The sequence below is a fragment of the Peromyscus maniculatus genome, chromosome 1, assembly GCF_049852395.1.
Source record: "Peromyscus maniculatus bairdii isolate BWxNUB_F1_BW_parent chromosome 1, HU_Pman_BW_mat_3.1, whole genome shotgun sequence".
In the NCBI taxonomy this organism is placed as follows: Eukaryota; Metazoa; Chordata; class Mammalia; order Rodentia; family Cricetidae; genus Peromyscus; species Peromyscus maniculatus.
In genome coordinates, this window is record NC_134852.1 from 164,726,410 (window position 1) to 164,744,121 (window position 17,712).

The 17,712-nt window shown below is 38.5% G+C and overlaps 1 protein-coding gene across 1 annotated transcript in view; it reads left to right on the forward strand.

The window, feature by feature from the left end:
• Positions 1 to 156: 156 nt before the first annotated feature.
• The window catches only part of LOC102924734 (glycine N-acyltransferase-like protein Keg1), a 44,232-nt gene continuing 26,676 nt past the window's right edge, over positions 157 to 17,712 (forward strand). Inside the window, exons 1-2 of the mRNA XM_042261202.2 lie at positions 157 to 185; positions 1,103 to 1,195. The gene's annotated coding sequence lies outside the window, so the exon portion shown is untranslated. The remainder of the gene's footprint in view (positions 186 to 1,102; positions 1,196 to 17,712) is intronic.

Here is a 17,712-nt window from a genome sequence, read left to right on the forward strand (position 1 = left end):
ACGATTCAAAGAGATGTTGTAGGCTGAGAGAAGAAAAATATGGCCAGAATTTGGTTAATAAGTATTTTTCTTCTCATTTTCCATTGGGTATTAGCATGTCAGCTCATCCTTTATGAGTCAAAGAGAATTCATGTTCAGTCTTGTTCTTGGTGAGCAGATCTGGGGGATCAGTTGGGTTAAATCAAGTAAGTTGAATAGGTTCTTGCAATAAGTTATTTCCAGAGGACATGGTGAAATGAAGTCTCTTTAACCATTATTATTTTGCTGAGTCACAGAGCCTGGTGATAATGTGAGCATCATCAGCCCTTAAGATTAACCTACTAGAATACATTTTGGCTTTCCTTTTGAATTAGTTCAGTAGATTTTTATGTATATTTATTTAAAGAGTATTGTTAAGGGTTTTTGTGTTCCGTGTCAAAGATTCCTGGATACTAATGAGCAGAAAAAACATCTGTACTCTTTTTGGAAATAATTTGGAGCTGATGAAACTCTGGTACACTATCCTAAGAATGTAAAACAATACAGCGGCTTTGGAAAAAAATTAGATTCTTATCAAGTTAAACTTATAATCACACCACTGCCTTGAATATAGACTCCAAGGGAAAAGAAACATGTACACACAAAGATTTATACATCAATACTACTAATAGAAACCTTGTTCAAAATAACCTATAACTAGAAACAATTCAAGTGTCTTCCAATAGTAATAGATATAGGCATTCATACACCTGTGCCTAAAATGCTATTCAACAATGAAAAGATGCATTATTGCATTATACAATAATTTGTATTTGCTGAATAAATATAACAACTACTCTTAGTTGGATATATTAACACATGCTTAGAATCCCAGCACCCTTAAGACTCAGGTAGACAGATCTCTATGAATTGGAAGTCAGCACAGGCTAAGTAAGAGAACTTAACACAGAAATAAGAAGGGGGTGTAAGAAGAGGAGGGGAGAGGGGAAGGGAAGAGAGGAGAGGAGACAGGAAGAGCTGAGAGGAGAGGAGAGGAAAGGAGAGGAGAGAAGAGAAAAAAAGAGAAGAGTTTCAAAAAAAAGCTATGTACTAAATAATTTCATTTACTTGACATTTGTCACAGAAAAACTACAGGCCGAGTATTCAGAATAGTGATTCCTCGGGAACTGGAGTCAGAGAAGGCCATGAGTTGGAAAGGAAGACAGGTAAACCTTTGGTGAGTGTTGGAAATGGTTTAAACTGTTAATATGTTGTCAGTTACACAAATATTATATGTACACCAATATCTAAAATTTGTGAATTTTCTGTATATTTTTCACTGCTATGTAATGATTGGGAAATATTCTCTGTACCCTTCCAAGAACAGTGTTATATAAAATGTGGGAGGCCTGTCCCCACTTTTTCCCCCATGGTACTCTTGAGCAGAGAGAAGTGAGAAATATTTAGATAGAAATATAGAGGAGAGAGAGAGAAAACCATAGAATAACCTCGGGAGGTCCTGGGTCAACACCCACCAGCCCCTTCTGTCTCTGCTAAAGGGCTTTTAAAGTAATGCCAAGGGGTAGAGCAAAAGACCTCCACCATCACAGCCAAATGCAGACCATTCCAAACATCTGGTCATCATGCACATGGTCAAGCCATCCCCTAATGCAGTCCTGCTGTGTAAAGCAGGCTCAGATCTCACTAGGAAACCTCTGTGGGCTCCCACAATAAAGCTGTGCATTTCTCCCAGTAGCCCCACCCCCTAAATGACAAGCTACTAGCACTTAATAACTTCTTTCTCCAGGATGACCCCCCCATAAGTTGTTGTTCAATACCAAGAGGTCAATCCTAAAAGCATATACATATGAACAACACTAAATGAACTTAGTAGTTTGTTTTTATGTATTTATTTATGTGACAATAATAATTAAAAAAGAGGTAAAGAATGTGGAAGAGTGAGGTGGGGCAGAGAGAGACTAAAAGAGTTGGAGTAAGGAAGTGCAAAATGATCTAAATACAAACTAATATATAAAATTCTCACAACAAAATGATTTTTAATATATTTTATTAAAAGTATTTTTTCCACACAGTATATTCTGATTATAGTTTCTCCTTCCACAATTTCTCCCAGATCCTCCCCACCTCTTCTCCTTCTCACTTACTCACCTCTCCACCTCCCCACATTTTTATCTCTCACCTCCCCACCAACCCAACTGCACATTTTCTCTCACTATTTAGAAAACAAGAAAACAAAAGAAATAAAAAAAAACACAGAATAAAAAAAAAACACAGACATACAGATACATACAAAACAAAACCTATAAAAACACCAAATTGGAAACCAAAATATAAAAGCAAAGGACCAGTAAGACAAAATAATGAGAGACAAACAAACAAACTAAGATTTCCACAGCTGCAAAGTTGACTGAAGCTAACATGCTAATATTTAGCTTAATGTCTGTGGTGGTTTGAATGAAAATGGCCCCCATAGACCCATAGGGAGTGGGACTATTAGGAAGTGTGGCCTTGTTGGAGTAGGTATGGCCTCTTTTGAAGGAAGTCTGTCACTAGGGGTCGGCTTTGAGGTTTCAGATGCTTAAGCTAGGCCCAGTGTCACACTCTCTTTCTGCTGCCTGGTGATCCAGATGTAGAACTCTCAGAAACCTCTCCAGCACCATATCTGCCTGCATGCTTCCCACTGTGATGATATTGAACTAAACCTCTGAACTATAAGCCAGCCCCAATTAAATGTTTTCCTTTAGGAGTTTCTGTGGTCATGGTGTCTCTTCAGAGCAATAGAAACTCTAAAAAGTTGGTATTAGAAGGGGAATATTGCTATGATAGGCCTAACAGTGCTTTTGTTTGGAAGAAATATAGACTTTGGGATTTTGAATTAGAAAAACAGCTGAAGTGGGTACTAACAGGATCATTGAAGACAGTGGTGCTGAGGGTGATTTGAACTGTGGGGGCCTGGATTAAAAGATTTCAGAGGGGAAGAATATTGCCATGTGGCCTAGAAACTATTATTGTGATATCTTGGTGATCATATTAGGGTTTTATTACTGTGAAGAGACACCATGACCATTGTTGTATTTAAAAAATGGCAGGCGGCTATCTTGGGTTGGAGCCAAGGGGCTGCATGGTGGGTGAGAGAGAGAGAGACACACCATGCAGACAGTGCTCATGTAGAGGATTTTAAGGGAAGGGAAGAAGGGACCTTGTGGGAAGAGAGAGGAAGAGGAAGAGAAGTGGACAGGGCTCTGCCTTTTAAGGGGTGGGGCGGGAGGTCAGGACATGTACACAAAGACCATGTAGCAATGAGCACATGACATTGTCAGTACCCTGAACAGGCCAAGGTATTGCCTGCTTACTGGTTAGGTCTCCAAGGGGCTGGCCAGGTAATGTCTAAATGCTAACAACCATGGCAAACTCCTATAAAGGAAAATATTTAACTGGGGCTGGCTTACAGTTCAGAGGTTTAATCCAATATCATCACAGTGGGAAGCATGGTGGCACGCAGGGAGACATGATGTTGAAGAAGGAACTAAGAGTTTCACATCTGTATCAGCAGGCAGCAGGAAGAGAATGAAACACAGTTCCTCCAACAAGGCCACACCTCCTAATAGTGTCACTCCCTATGGGCATATGGGGGCTATTTTTGTTCTACCACATTCCACTCTCTAGTCTCCATAGGCTTATAGCTATATCATAATGCAAAATGCGTTTGATCTAACTTCAAAGTTTCCATAGTCCATAAGTCTCAAATTTGTTTAAAAGTTCTAAGTCTTTTCTGAGACTCAAGCAATCTCTTAACTGTAAGGCCCTGTAAAATCAAAATGAAAAATCAGATCATGTATTCCCAACATACAGTGGCACAGGATATACATTATCATTCAAAAAGGGAGGGAAAGGAGCATAGTGAGGAAATACTGGACCAAATCGGAGCCAAAAAAACCAGCTGGGCAAACTCTAAACTCTGCATCAGCATATCTGATGTCAAAATGCTTTTCAGATCTCCAACTACTTTCATCCTTGTTGACACTAACACACTTCTTTATTTTGGATAGGTTCTACTCTCTGTTAGCAGCTTTCCTTGGCAAGTATCCCATGGCTCTAGCATCTCAAACATTTTGGGGTCTCCAAAGCAAGCCAGGCTTCACTTTCATATTCACACAATGGCCTCTCTAGGTCTCCATGCAGGGACACCCCTGACACATGCCTGGCCTCAGCAGCTTTCCTTAGCTGTGGAGGGAGATTCGATAATCCCTTTCTTCTATCCTTGACACTAAATCTAGAGCCATGTGGCCAAAGCTGCCATACTCAGCTGCTTGCTAGGGCTGGAACATGGTCCCTTTGTTCAAATGCATCTTCACCAGCTTTCTGTTTTTGATGGTTTCCTTCACTGCCTAAGCTTGGCTGCTCTGGAACTTGCTCTGTAGACCAAGCTAGCTTTGAGTTCTGAAATCTACTTGCCTCTGTCTCTCCAGGGCTGGGATTAAAGGCATGCACCACTACACCTGGTCCTAAGCTTTTCTTTAATTCCTTTTCACAAGTTGGAAGCTTAACCAGGTGGAGTCTTGCCCAGAGCTCACCACTCCCTTTATTCTATCTTTTCTTTAATCAAGCTTTTCTTAAATCTGTTTATCTTCTTGAACACACAGGATTTAGCTTCATTCCACTTGCTGCTGCCCCTTTCTCTTGAATTGTCCATTTTGTATTTTTCCATGCTCAATTTGCTCCTTTTCATGATAGATCTTCATAAGAGTGAACACTAATAACCACATGACAGAGTCAAGAGTAGGCTGTTCCTGAAATGTCCTCTGCCAATGCCATTAATCCAAAATTCTTGAACAGCCTCAGGTAGACTTTTTGGACAAGAGCAAAAAGCAGCCATATTCTTAGCAAAAAATATCACAAGAATGGTCTTTAGGGCACATACGAATATCCTTCTCCTCTAAAACCTCTTAAGCCAGGCCCCTGCAGTTCAAATCATGCTCAGCACTACTGTCTTCCATACTCTTACTAGTACAACCACAGGCAGCAGGAAGAGAATAAAACACATTCCCCAAACAAGGCCACACCCACTCCAATAAGGCCATACACACTAATAGTGCCACTCCCTATGGGCCTATGGGAAATGTTTTTATTAAAACTACCACAGTCAAAAATGAGGCTGCTTTCTGCTCCTGTCCAAAAAGTCTGCTTGAGGCTAAGTTGAAGAGTTACGGATTAACAGCTTTGATAGAGGACATTTAAAAAAAAAAAAAACAAACCCTACAATCGACTTGGTTTATATTGCTTGGTTATTAGTGGCTAGTCTTATGCAGATCTATAATGACAAGGCTGAAAGGAATTGGAGATCTGAAGAGTGCTTTGACTTCAGATATGGTAATGCATAGTTTGGAGTTTTCCAAAGTTTTAGGCCTTACTTTGGTCCACTATTTCCTCATTATGCTCTCTTTCTCCCCTTTTGCAATGGTAGTGTATATCCTGTGCCATTATAAGTTGGAAGTATGTGATCCACTTTTTGATTTTTATTTTACAGGAGATTACAGTTAAGAAATTACATTAGTCTCAGAAGAGACCTTGAGCTTTGGGCTCCTAAAAAGTGCTGATAGTGATAGCCAATGGGGACTATTGAAGTTGGACTAAATGCATTTTGCATTATGATATTGTTACAAGCTTATGGGTGCCAGGGAGTGTAATGTGGTTGTTTGAATGAAAATTGCCCCTATAGGTCCATAGGAAGTGGTACTATCAGGTGTGGTCTTATTGGAGGAGGTATGGTCTTTTATGAGAAAATGTATCACTGGAGGTTTCAGATGCTCAAGCCAGGCCCAGTGTCACTCTCTCTTCCTGCTGTCTATGGATCCAGATGTAGAACTTTCAGCTACCTCTCCAGCACCATGTCTGCCTGCACCATAATGGACTAAATCTCTGAACTGTAACCCAACCCCAATTAAATGTTTTCCTCTATACAATTTTCTGCAGTCATGGTATCTCTTCACAGCAATAGAAATCCTAACTAAGACAGTTTCCTAAATAATTGTGCATCTAATAAGAGATTAAGCACATGATTAATCTGTAAAATTGTGATAAATAAATCTCCCTTTTGTTAAACCCTAAAAGATTGTATATAATTGTGATTGAGACAGAGCTTTTGTTTCAGAAATAGATAAATGTTCTTCTACCATAGAATTTCATTATTGTTTTCAAAAAGACATTTTCCCCCAAAGGGACTAGAATGTTACCAGAGATAAAGAATATAGATTTTTTACTAGTATATAAAGCTGTTAATTCACCAAAAATACATAACATTTATGAAGTGTATACAACTAAAAAAAAAGAGACTCAACATGCATGAGACTAAAGCCATGGAACTAAAAGGAATAATAACAATAATATCCCACAGTGTATTAAAGATTTCACCACTCTTCCCTCAGTCATTTTTGAAAAATGTGGGAAATGTGCATCTCTGGATGACCTGAACATCTGAACAATACTGTGACCAATACAAACTAACTGACATCTTGAAAATATGTCTTCGTTTTCCAGAGAGATGGCTCAGCATTTATTGCTCTTCTGTAAGAACAGGTTTAGCCTTATCAAAGTCAGCACTGTGGAAAATCCTTCACCTCTTCAGTTTCTGAAACCTTCATGGGAGCATTTACATTGGAAAGAAGCCCTATGTGTATAAGCATTTTACAAAAGCCTTCAACAGTTCTAGTTTCTTCAATGTTCATGAAAGAATTCACTCTAGAGAGAAGCCATACATATGTAACCACGTAGAAAAGCCTTTAACAGTCATAGTTCCTATTATACACATAAAAAAATCTCACACTGGTAAAAATTTCTTGTTTGAAATAAATGTGGACAATAATTTATAACATTAAAAAGACTTGTTTAACCAGACTTTCTTTGGACCACTAGCCCCCAAATAATAACATGAAGACTTCTTATTAATTATGAAAGCTTGGTCTTAGCTTAGGCTTGTTCCCAGCTAGCTCTTATAACTTTAATTCACCCATTTATGTTAATCTACATTCTCTCACATGGCTCATTACCTCTGCTCAGTACCTTGCATCCCACTTCCTCTGTGTCTGGTTAGTAATTCCCTGCTTCACAGATTCTTACCACAAGTTCCTCTCTACAGAAGTCTTTCCTATTCTCTCCTGTCTGGCTATTGGCCATTCAGCTCTTTATTAAACCAATCACAAGGGGATTTGGCAGGGACACATCTTCAGTGTACAAAAGGGTCATTCTACAACATTTCCCTATTTTTGTTTAAATAAAAAAGAAAGATTTTAACTCTAATACAGTAAAACTGTATACAATAAGAACAATTATCTGGGCAGTGGTGGTGCCTGCCTTTAAGCCCAGCACTCTGGAGGCAGAGGTCGGCAGATCTCTGTGAGTTCAAGCCAGCATGGTGTACAGAGTGAGTTCCAGGAAAAGCTCCAAAGCTACACAAAGAAACCCTGTCTCAAAAAATTAAAAAAAGAACAATTATTGGGAAAGAATTACATTCACAATATTCACTCCATTTGTATTTGGCAAATTCAGAGAAAGTACTCTAATATCTATCCTATCTTTCTTTTTCTTTTGGTGAGTCCCAAGTTTTATAGATAAACCACTTTCTTTCATAACTTGAGTTACCAACCTAGAAATATCATTTTAGACCCTTTAAACATTTTCTTAGATAAACAACTTAAGCTTTTATGTCTCACAATCTTACATACTTTACATCTCTTTCGTAAGTTTGTTTTCTGAATTTAGTAATAAGAAAAACTGTAAGACTATAACTAATTTAGTCTTTACCCCCATAAGAGACCTGAAAAGATAAAATATTACCTGAAGTACAGAGCAAGCAACTTACAAAACTATAAAAATGACAGAGACAGCTAGTTTCCTAGACAGTCACACAAGGTTTTTCTGCAAAGTTGGGGCATCCATCATTGGCCTGCAGGTCTGAATACCTGACAAATTTTCCTGAGAAGCAGGAATTTTGAAGAATTGGCCTACCTTGTCTTGGCAAAGTTTGTCAGTCAACTTCCTTTGTGACCTGCTTGTCTAATTTGGACAGCATAGTGTCAGCAGTCAAGGCAAAGGAAGTTTCTTGCCCAGTGTCTAGCTTTGATATATTTGAAGTAAACTCCATATGGAGATTCTTTGATGCCCATTTTCTTCTCTGAAGTAAATTGGTACTAGCAGGGGCAGGATTTTCATTGTCATGGAAAGTTTTATTTTATTAACACATTTTAAATTCTGTAGATCTCTGAAGTGCTTGAGGACCACCTATCTATCTAAAATATATCTGTTTAACCTTGAAAATATACCTAACTTGACTACAAGTTTGATTGTTATATATGACTAACTACTAATCTGCATCTCTTATCCTAAATAGTTTGTAATAATAGCTTTCAAGGGATAGAACTTTACATTACATTTTAAAATGAGTTGCCATAGGTACAATACCTTAAGCAAAGGTAGAAACATATATACAGTATGTCATAGCAAAAATAACCTTAAATTTGTATCAGTATACAAAATTCCATACCAATGTAAAATATTTGAAGCTAGTAGTTGCTTTTTAGTTTAAAAGTAGAGTCAACAATCTACTCTTTTATCCTATACCCTCTTTTTTCACCAGATAGGAAAGAAAGAAGGATAGAGGAAAGAAAAAGAAAGAAATCCCTTTATCCAACCTCCTTTGTTTAGTTACCTCCCTGACCATAACCAGTAACAACTTTCAACTAACCCCCCAAACAATGACAAACATCCATAACCCACTGAATGAGCAAATCCACTCACTCCACCTCTTAGGAATGTGGGTGTCATATTCTTAAAATCGTTTCCAGTTGTCTGAGGGCAACAGTATCTTTCGGGGACTCTGAGACCATTTGGCTATTGGTCAAGTCCTGAGAGAGCTTGTTGCATCATTAGTTGTCCAGTTTCTGCATGGTGGGAAAGTACAGGGCTTAACTGAGTCCTGGCTTGAGTAGTCTATAAGGCTAGACCCCTCTCATCCAGCAGCTTTGCAGTTGTGCTGAGCACTGTTATTTGGGTGGTGTTTGTCAGCTTAATGGCATTACCACAGTCCACATGGACTTTACATTGCAGGGCTCCATTATCTTTTTGGAGACCTCAAATGTCACTCTTAGGAATGGTCATAGTTCACTGAAGAAAACTTAAACATTTTAAATGCCATATACAGCAGCTCTCTGAAAGGTTAGAGGACCACAATATATTAAGTACATTTGGGGTACACAAACTTAGTTCCTAATTATCTAATTTAGACTCAAATTCAAAAACATGTACAAGAAGCTAGATGAGGTTTCTTTCTAAACTTGGTTAGTTTTCTGTTTGACAACTACTATCCCATCAGAAAGCTTATATATATACATAGTAATTTTATAGATTTTGAGATAATATTTATATATTAAGAAAAGCTTTAAAGAATCAAGGTAAAACTAAAAGATTACAAGAATAGTGGCAATAGAACAGCCTCTTAATTTTGGTTTTCTTCTGTCCCATACCAGGTGGCTCTTCAGAGATGAGACAGAGATTTTGGGTTTTCCTTTAATAAGCATGCTCCAACTTCAAAGCCAGCTTTAATTTTTAATTGAATTGGGACCACAAAAAGGCTATTTGCCTTTTATGTTTATAGAGAGCAGCAAGCATTTGGGAAGATTTATGAAACTGTACTCTATTGGAGGTGGGATAAGCCATTAGGTCAATTCAATTTACTCTTTTTCTTGGGACATTTTCTCTTGATGATTCATCCGTCTTCTTTAGGTGTCTCATTTGTCCAGTGGTCTCTGGATTCCTTTAGTTGGATGCTTTCATTCTCCTGAAAAGACAAAATCCTGCTCCAAATCTAACTTTGGGGAGTTTTTTTTTTTCATACTTGATCAAATGAAAAGCATTTGTTAGTCTTATAAGTTAGTTTAGATTGGATGACCAAGCTGTTTGATGAACTATTGCTTTTCCTTAATCAGGAGGTCTCTCCTGTTCAAATCTACTTTTTATCAATCTTTTTTTATTATTAAGAAATTTTTTATTCATTTTACGTACCAGCCACAGCCTCCCCCTCCTCTCTCCTCCTGTCCTCCAGCATTCCCCCCAACTCAACCCCCATTCCCACCTCCTCTGAGGCAAGACCTCCCTTGGGAAGTCAGCAGAGCCTGGTACATTCAATTGAGGCAGGTCCAAGCCCCTCCCCCCTGCACCAAAGCTGCATGAGGTGTCCCACCATAAGCACTGGGCTCCAAAAATCCCACTCATGCACCAGGAACAGATCCTAATCCCACTGCCAGGAGGCCCCCTAAACAGATCAAGCTAAACAACTGTCTCAACTATCCAGAGGGCCTAGTCCAGTCCCATGGGGGTTCCACAGCTATTGGTCCATAGTTCATGAGTTTCCACTAGTTTGCCCTGGCCATCTCTGTACATTTCCCCATCACGATCTCAATGATCTTTGCTCATAGAATCCCTCCTCTCTCATGAATTGGACTCCTGGAGCTCATCCTGGCACCCAGCTGTGGATCTCTGCATCTGCTTCCATCACTTACTGGATGAAGGCTCTATGATGACAATTAAAGTATTCACCAATCTGATTACCAGAGTAGGCCAGTTCAGGTACCCTCTCGACTATTGCTAGTAATGTAAGGTGGGGTCATCCTTGTGGATTCCTGGGAACTTCCCTAGCATCCTGTTTCTTCCTATTTCCATGTTGTCTCCATTTATCATGGTATCTCTTTCCTTGCTCTCCAACTCCTTGCTCTGCTGAAACTGAGAAGCTTTTGTAGGGCAAAGGGCATAGTCAAAAAAGACAAAATGACAGCCTACAGAATGGGAAAAGAACTTCACCAACCCCACATCTAAAAGAGGGCTGATTTCCAAAATATATAAAGAATTCAAGAAACTAGACATCAAAATACTGAACAATCCAATTAAAAATGGACTACAGAGCTAAACAGAATTCTCAACAGAAGAATCTAAAATGGATGAAAGACATATAAGGAATTGCTCAGGCTGGGTGGTGGTGGTGCACGCCTTTAATCCCAGCACTCAGGAGGCAGAGGCAGGTGGATCTTTGTGAGTTCAAGGCCAGCCTGGTGGTCTAAAGAGCGAGATCCAGGAAAGGTGCAAAGCTACACAGAGAAACTCTGTCTCAAAAAAAAAAAAAAAAAAAAAAGCACTTAAGGAATTGCTCAACATCCTTAGTCATCAGGGAAATGCAAATCAAAATGACTCTGAGATAGCATCTTACACCTGTCAGAATGGCTAAGATCAAAAGCACTGATGACAGCTTATGTTGGAGAGGATGTGGAGCAAGGAGAACACTCCTCCACTGTTGGTTCAAACTGGTACAGCCACTTTGGAAATCAGTATGGCAGTTTCTTGGAAAATTGGGTATCCATCTACCTCAAGACCCAGCTATACCACTCTTGGGCATATACCCAAGGAATATTCAATCATATCACAAGGACACATGCTCAACTATGTTCATAGCAGCATTATTCATAATAGCCAGAACCTGAAAACAACCTAGATGCCCTTCAACCAAAGAATGGAGAAAGAAAATGTGGCACATGTACATAATTAAGTACTACTTAGCAGTGAAAAACAATGACATCATGAAATTTGCAGGCAAATGAATGGAACTAGAAATACCATCCTGAGTGAGTTAGCCCAGATTCAGAAGGACAAAATTGTATGTACTCACTCATAAGTGGATACTAGATGTAAACCAGTCTACAGCCCACAGCTCCAGAGAAGCTAACTAACAAGGAGGACCCTAAGAGGGATGCATGGATTGCTCTATGAAGGAGAAATAGGTGATATCTCCATGAGCAAACTATGGGGAGCAATGGAGGGTAAGGGACAGAGAATAAGATTGTAAGGAAACAGTATGGTTGAGCTGGAACAGGGAAGAAGTGGGAGAGCAAAAGCAAAACCTCTTCCTCAACATAACACATATCTTGGTTTCTATTCTGAAGTTAACACATCTTTAAATTATACAGGCTGATTTAATTCAACAGTTTTTTTTCTATCCAATGTCTCTCTGTAGCTGTTGTTTCTTTCTCATCTTTCAAAAATTTAAAGTTAATAAAGCACTGTGTAATATATCTTTGGGGGTGTCTTCATTATCCTTTTCTGTTTATTAAGCATATCTTTTGAAGTACAACAGATCTTTCTATAACTGCTTGTCCTGTAGGGTTGAGTGTATAGTTGTTATATGCTTTTTGTTGTAATATTCAAAAACTGTTTTGTTTTACTAGAGACATATGCTGGAGCATTTTCAGTCTTAACTTGTACAGGTATCCCCATAATTGCCATGACTTCTAAAAAATATGTAATTATATAATCAGCTCTTCAGAACTTAAAGCAGTTGCCCCTTGAAATATTGAATAAGTATTTATGGTATGGTGCACATACTTTAATTTCCCAAACACTGCAAAATGAAACACATCCATTTGCCAAATTTCATCTCTTTGACTGCCTTTTTGGGTTACTTTCTTCAGGTAATGGAGTTTGATTATACAAAGAACAAGTAGTACATTTCCTTATAATTTCCTTGGTTTCTTGCCAAGCAATAGAAAAATCTTCCTTTAAAACTTTGCTGTTAACATGATATTTCTTATGAAATTCTGAGGCTTTTAGCACATTTTCTTGTTTTCACTAGGGAGTCTTTCTAAGGCTGTATCTTATCAGTATTAAGTCTTCCTAAAGTTTGTATCTTATGAATAGTAAATCTTTCTAAGGCTTGAGTGTATCAATAGTAAGTCTTTCTAAGGCTTGTATCTTATCAGCAAAGTTTTCATATTTGGCATGGTTATCAAACCACTTTTTAAGGATAAAATATGAATTACCAAACTGATAGTAATTACAATCAACATTATATCAATACCAGCAAAGTCGCTTATCCATTCATTTATTTTTCCATTTTCAAGCCATCAGTAGTAGCACTATACAGAGTCCTAACTCCCTGCATTTTGTTTTTCCCCATTTTTAATGTGAGAAAGATTTTTCTTTTTAATATTACTTAACTCTCTTCTTAAGAATTTCCCAGGTGTCTGAGCAAATCTACTGACTTCTCAATTTGTCTTCAGCAGCAATATCAGCAACAAGCTTTGAGTCCCTTCCATAATTCCTAAGCATGAACCCAACCTCTGGAGTCCATGTGAGCAGTGTCAATGACTGAAACAGAGCCTCTCAAAGTTAATTACCAGCTACAGCAGCATTGGCTAATGTGGCTTATCTGTTCGTGTGCTCATGCCCCACATTGGAATACCAGATATAACCAGACTTTGTTTGTACCATCAGCTCCCAAACAATGACATACAGACTTCATACTAATTATGAAAGCTTGACTTAACTTAGGCTTGTGTAGTCAGACTTTCTTGTTGGTCACCAGCCCCAAATAATGACTCATTGATTTATTATTAATTATGAAAGCTTGGTCTTAAGCTCAGTTTTCCAGACTAGCTCTTATGACTTAACCTGTTTGTACTAGTCTACATTCTACCACATAGCTTTTACCTCTTTCTCATTCTGTCCAACTTGTTCCAAGTCTGTGTCTCTTCTCCTCTCTTTTTCTACAATTCCTCTCTCTCCCTGAAGGTCCTGCCTGTTCTCTCCTGCCTAGCTATTGGCCAGTCAGCTTTTATTAAACCAAACGGAAGACATCATAGACACATCTTTATAGTGTACAAAAAGATTATTCCACAACATTTCCCCATTTTTGTCTAATTAAAAGGAAAGGTTTTAACTTTAACACAGTAAAACTATATACAATAAGAACAATTATTAGGTAAAAATTATATTCATAATGTTCAGTCCATTTGTATTTGGCAAATTTGGAGAAAATACTATATTATCTATTATCAACCTAGAAATATCTTTATAGACCTTAAAAACGTTTTCTTAGATAACTTAAGCTTTTATCTCTTTCAACCTCATAAACTTTATCTCTCTTTCATAAGTTTCTTTTCTCAATTTGACAACAAAGAAAATGGTATAACTATCTAGTCTTCAACCCCATCAGAGACCTGAGAAGGAAATAGTATTACCTGAGTAAACAGGAAGTACAGAGCAAACAACTTCCAAAACTATAAAAGCAGCAGAGACATCTGGCTTCTTGGACACTCATCCAAGATTTCTTTGCAACATTGGGGCATTCATCTTAGGCCTACAGGCCTAGAAGATCTAACAGACTTTTTGTGAAGCAGGAATTTTGAAAGAATGCCTTACATTGATAGATCGATGACAGTTTGAACTTGAAATGTCCTATGTTGTCTTGGCAAATTTTGGCAATCACCTTCTTTTGTGTTCTGCATGTCCATTTTGGATAGCATACTATCAGCCATGAGAAAAGGATAGTTTCTCTCCCAGTGTCTGGCATGGCCACATTTAAAGCAAGCTCCACATGGAGGTTCTTTGATGCCCATAATCCCCTTTTGAAGTAGATTGGTGCTGTCAGGAGCAGATATGTCTCACTGTCAAGAAAAGCCTTAGGTTATTCAAACATCTTAAATGACATATTATATCAGTCTTAAAGTGTTTGAAGATCATCTATATATCTAAAATATATCTGTTTGAAGCCAGGCGGTGGTGGCACACGCCTTTAATCCCAGCACTCAGGAGGTAGAGCCAGGCAAATCTTTGTGACTTCAAGTCCAGCCTGGTCTACAAATGAGATCCAGGACAGGCTCCAAAGTTACACAGAGAAACTCTGTCTCAAAAAAAGGGAAAAAAAGTTAATCTTATCTTTAATATATATATATATATATATATATATATATATATATATATGTATATATATGTTTGAATTTGAAAACATACTTAAACTCAGACACTGGGAACAACAATTAATAAATGGGACCGCCTGAAACTGAGAAGCTTCTGTAAGACAAGGGACACAGTAAATAAGACAAAACAACAGCCTACAGAATGGGAAAAGATTTTCACTGAGCCCACATCTGACAGAGGGCTAATCTCCAATATATATATATAAAACTCAAGAAACTGGACATCAAAGTTAACAAACAATCCAATTTTAAAAATGCGCTATAGAGCTAAACATAGAATTCTCAAAGGAAGAATTTCAAATGGCCAAAAGACATTTAAGGAATTACTCTATATCCTTAATCATCAGGGAGATGCAAATCAAAATGACTCTGAGATAGCATCTTACACCTGTCAGAATGGCTAAGATAAAAAACACTGGTGACAGCTTATGTTGGAGAGGATGTGGAGCAAGAACACTCCTCCACTGTTGGTTCAAACTGGTACAGCCACTTTGGAAATCAGTATGGTGGTTTCTCAGAAAATTGGGAATCAGTCTACCTCGAGACCCAGCTATACCACTCTTGGGCATATACCCAAGGAATGCCCAATTATACCACAGAGAAACATGCTCAACTATGTTCATAGCATCATTATTCATGAACCTGGAAACAACCTAGATGCCCCTCAACTAAAGAATGGATAAAAAAAGTGGCACATACACATAATGGAGTACTACTTAGCAGAGAAAACAATGACATCATGAGGTTTGCAAGGAAATGGATGGAACTAGAAAATATCATCCTGAGTGTGGTAACCCAGACTCACAAAGACAAACATGGTATGTACTCACTTGTAAGTGGATACTAGATGTAAAGCAAAGCATAACCAGACTACAGCCCACAGCTCCAGAGAAGCTAACAAGGAAGACCCAAAGAGGGATGCATGGATTACCTAGGGAAAGGGAAATAGATGAGATCTCCATGAGTAAAATGGGGATGAGTGATAGACAATGGAGGATAAAGGATAGGGGATGAGAACATAAGGGAATGAGATGGTTGAACTGGAACAGGGATGGAGGGGGAAAGCAATGAAAGCAATACCATGATAGAGGAAGATATCACGGGGATAGAGAGAAACCCAGGGCCTGGTAAGTAGCCAGGAATCCCCAAGGATGTCTCCAGCTTGGACTAGAAATAGTGGAGAGGGTTCCCATGAGATCAGTGAATACCCTAACTGTCATCACAAAGCTTTTCTCCAATGACTGATGGAAGCAGATGCAGAGATCCACAGCCAAACACCAGGCAGAACTCCAGGAGTTCAGTCAAAGAGAGAGAAGAGGGATTATATGAGCAACTGCATCAGCACTGTGATGGGGAAACATGCAGAGACAACCAAACCAAACTAGTGGGAAATCATAAAAGTTGGATCAATGTCTGTGGAGCCTACATGGGACTGGACTAGGCCCTCTGCATGGCGAGACAGTTGTGTAACTTGATCTGCTTGGGGGACCCCTTAGTGGTAGGATCAGAATCCATCTCTGGTTTATGAGCGGGCTTTTTGGAGCCCACTACCTATGATGGCACACCCTGTACAGCCTTGAGGCAGGGGGAAGGGCTTGGACTTGCCTCTACTGGATGTGCCTCTCCATGAGAGGCCTTGCCTTCTTGTGGGTGGGAGTGGAATGTGGGTTGGGAGGCGGAGGCTGGGGGGGGGATGAGGGAATTGGGGGATCTTTGATTGGTGTGTAAAATGAATGAAAAAAAATCTTAATAAAAAAAAACATACTTATCATGGCCACAAACTGGATTGTTAAATGACTAACTACTAACCTCTATTTCTTAATTATCCTACATAGTTTCTAATAACAATTTTTAAGGACTAGAACTTTACATTACATTGTTAAATGAGCTGCTTAGATAGAATACTGCAAACAAGAGTAGTAAAATATACAGTATAACAAAAATACACTTAAATATGCATCAATATACAAAAATCCATACCAATGTAAAACATTTAAGACTAGTAGTTGATTTTTTAGTTTAAAATAGTCCATAATCTAACCTTTTATCCTATCATTCCTATATCCATACTTTTTTCTTTTCAGAATGAGATCTCTGAATCTAATCTCCTTTGCTTAGTTTTTTCCCTAACCATGATCATTAACAACTTGTTACCAACTCCCCTAAATGATGATAAACATCCATAATCCACTGAACAACCAAAACCCACCCACCCCCACCTCTTGGGAATGTGGGCATTGTGTTCTCTAGGCTGCTTTCTGCTCTTCAGGGGCAATGATATCTTTAGGGAACCCTGAGAAAACTGGGGTGATGCTCAAGTCCTGGGAGAGCTAGCTGCATCATTTGTTTCTGTGTAGTGGAAAGGAGGGCTTAACTGAAATCCTGGAAAGAGTAGTCTGTGATAGTGAATCCTCTCACCTAGCAGCTTTGAACTTGTTCTGGATGTAGATTTTTGAGGAAACTGTAACAGAGGCATTCTGAGAGGCCAGATCATGTGGGATACTTGTTTTTATTGGTATCTAGTTTTGATTGTTGTTCCAAAAACACACAAAGTTTAAAAGGTAACATAAATATCTGCATTAACACAAGTATGGAAAGTGCACTGTGCACATGTCAGCTAAAGATGATTTTTGGTTTTATGTTTGAGTAGGGAGTCCCTTTGGATCGCATAACCAAACTGGAATGTAAATCTCCATCCTTGCCATATGAAAGGATGGCATGTAATAAGAAGTCACAAGGACTCGTTAGCTAGCAAGATTTATCATGTCTTATCCAGTTTCAGAGCTGTTTTCATAGTGGATGGAACAGTATATACACTACCAATATTGTAGTTTTTCTTGTTTTTATTTTCATGTCTGTGGTCAAGATTTTCAGATCTCCCCTGATCAAATCTGATCTTTATTAATTTTGAAGAAATCCAGAGCTTTTCATTTCCTGT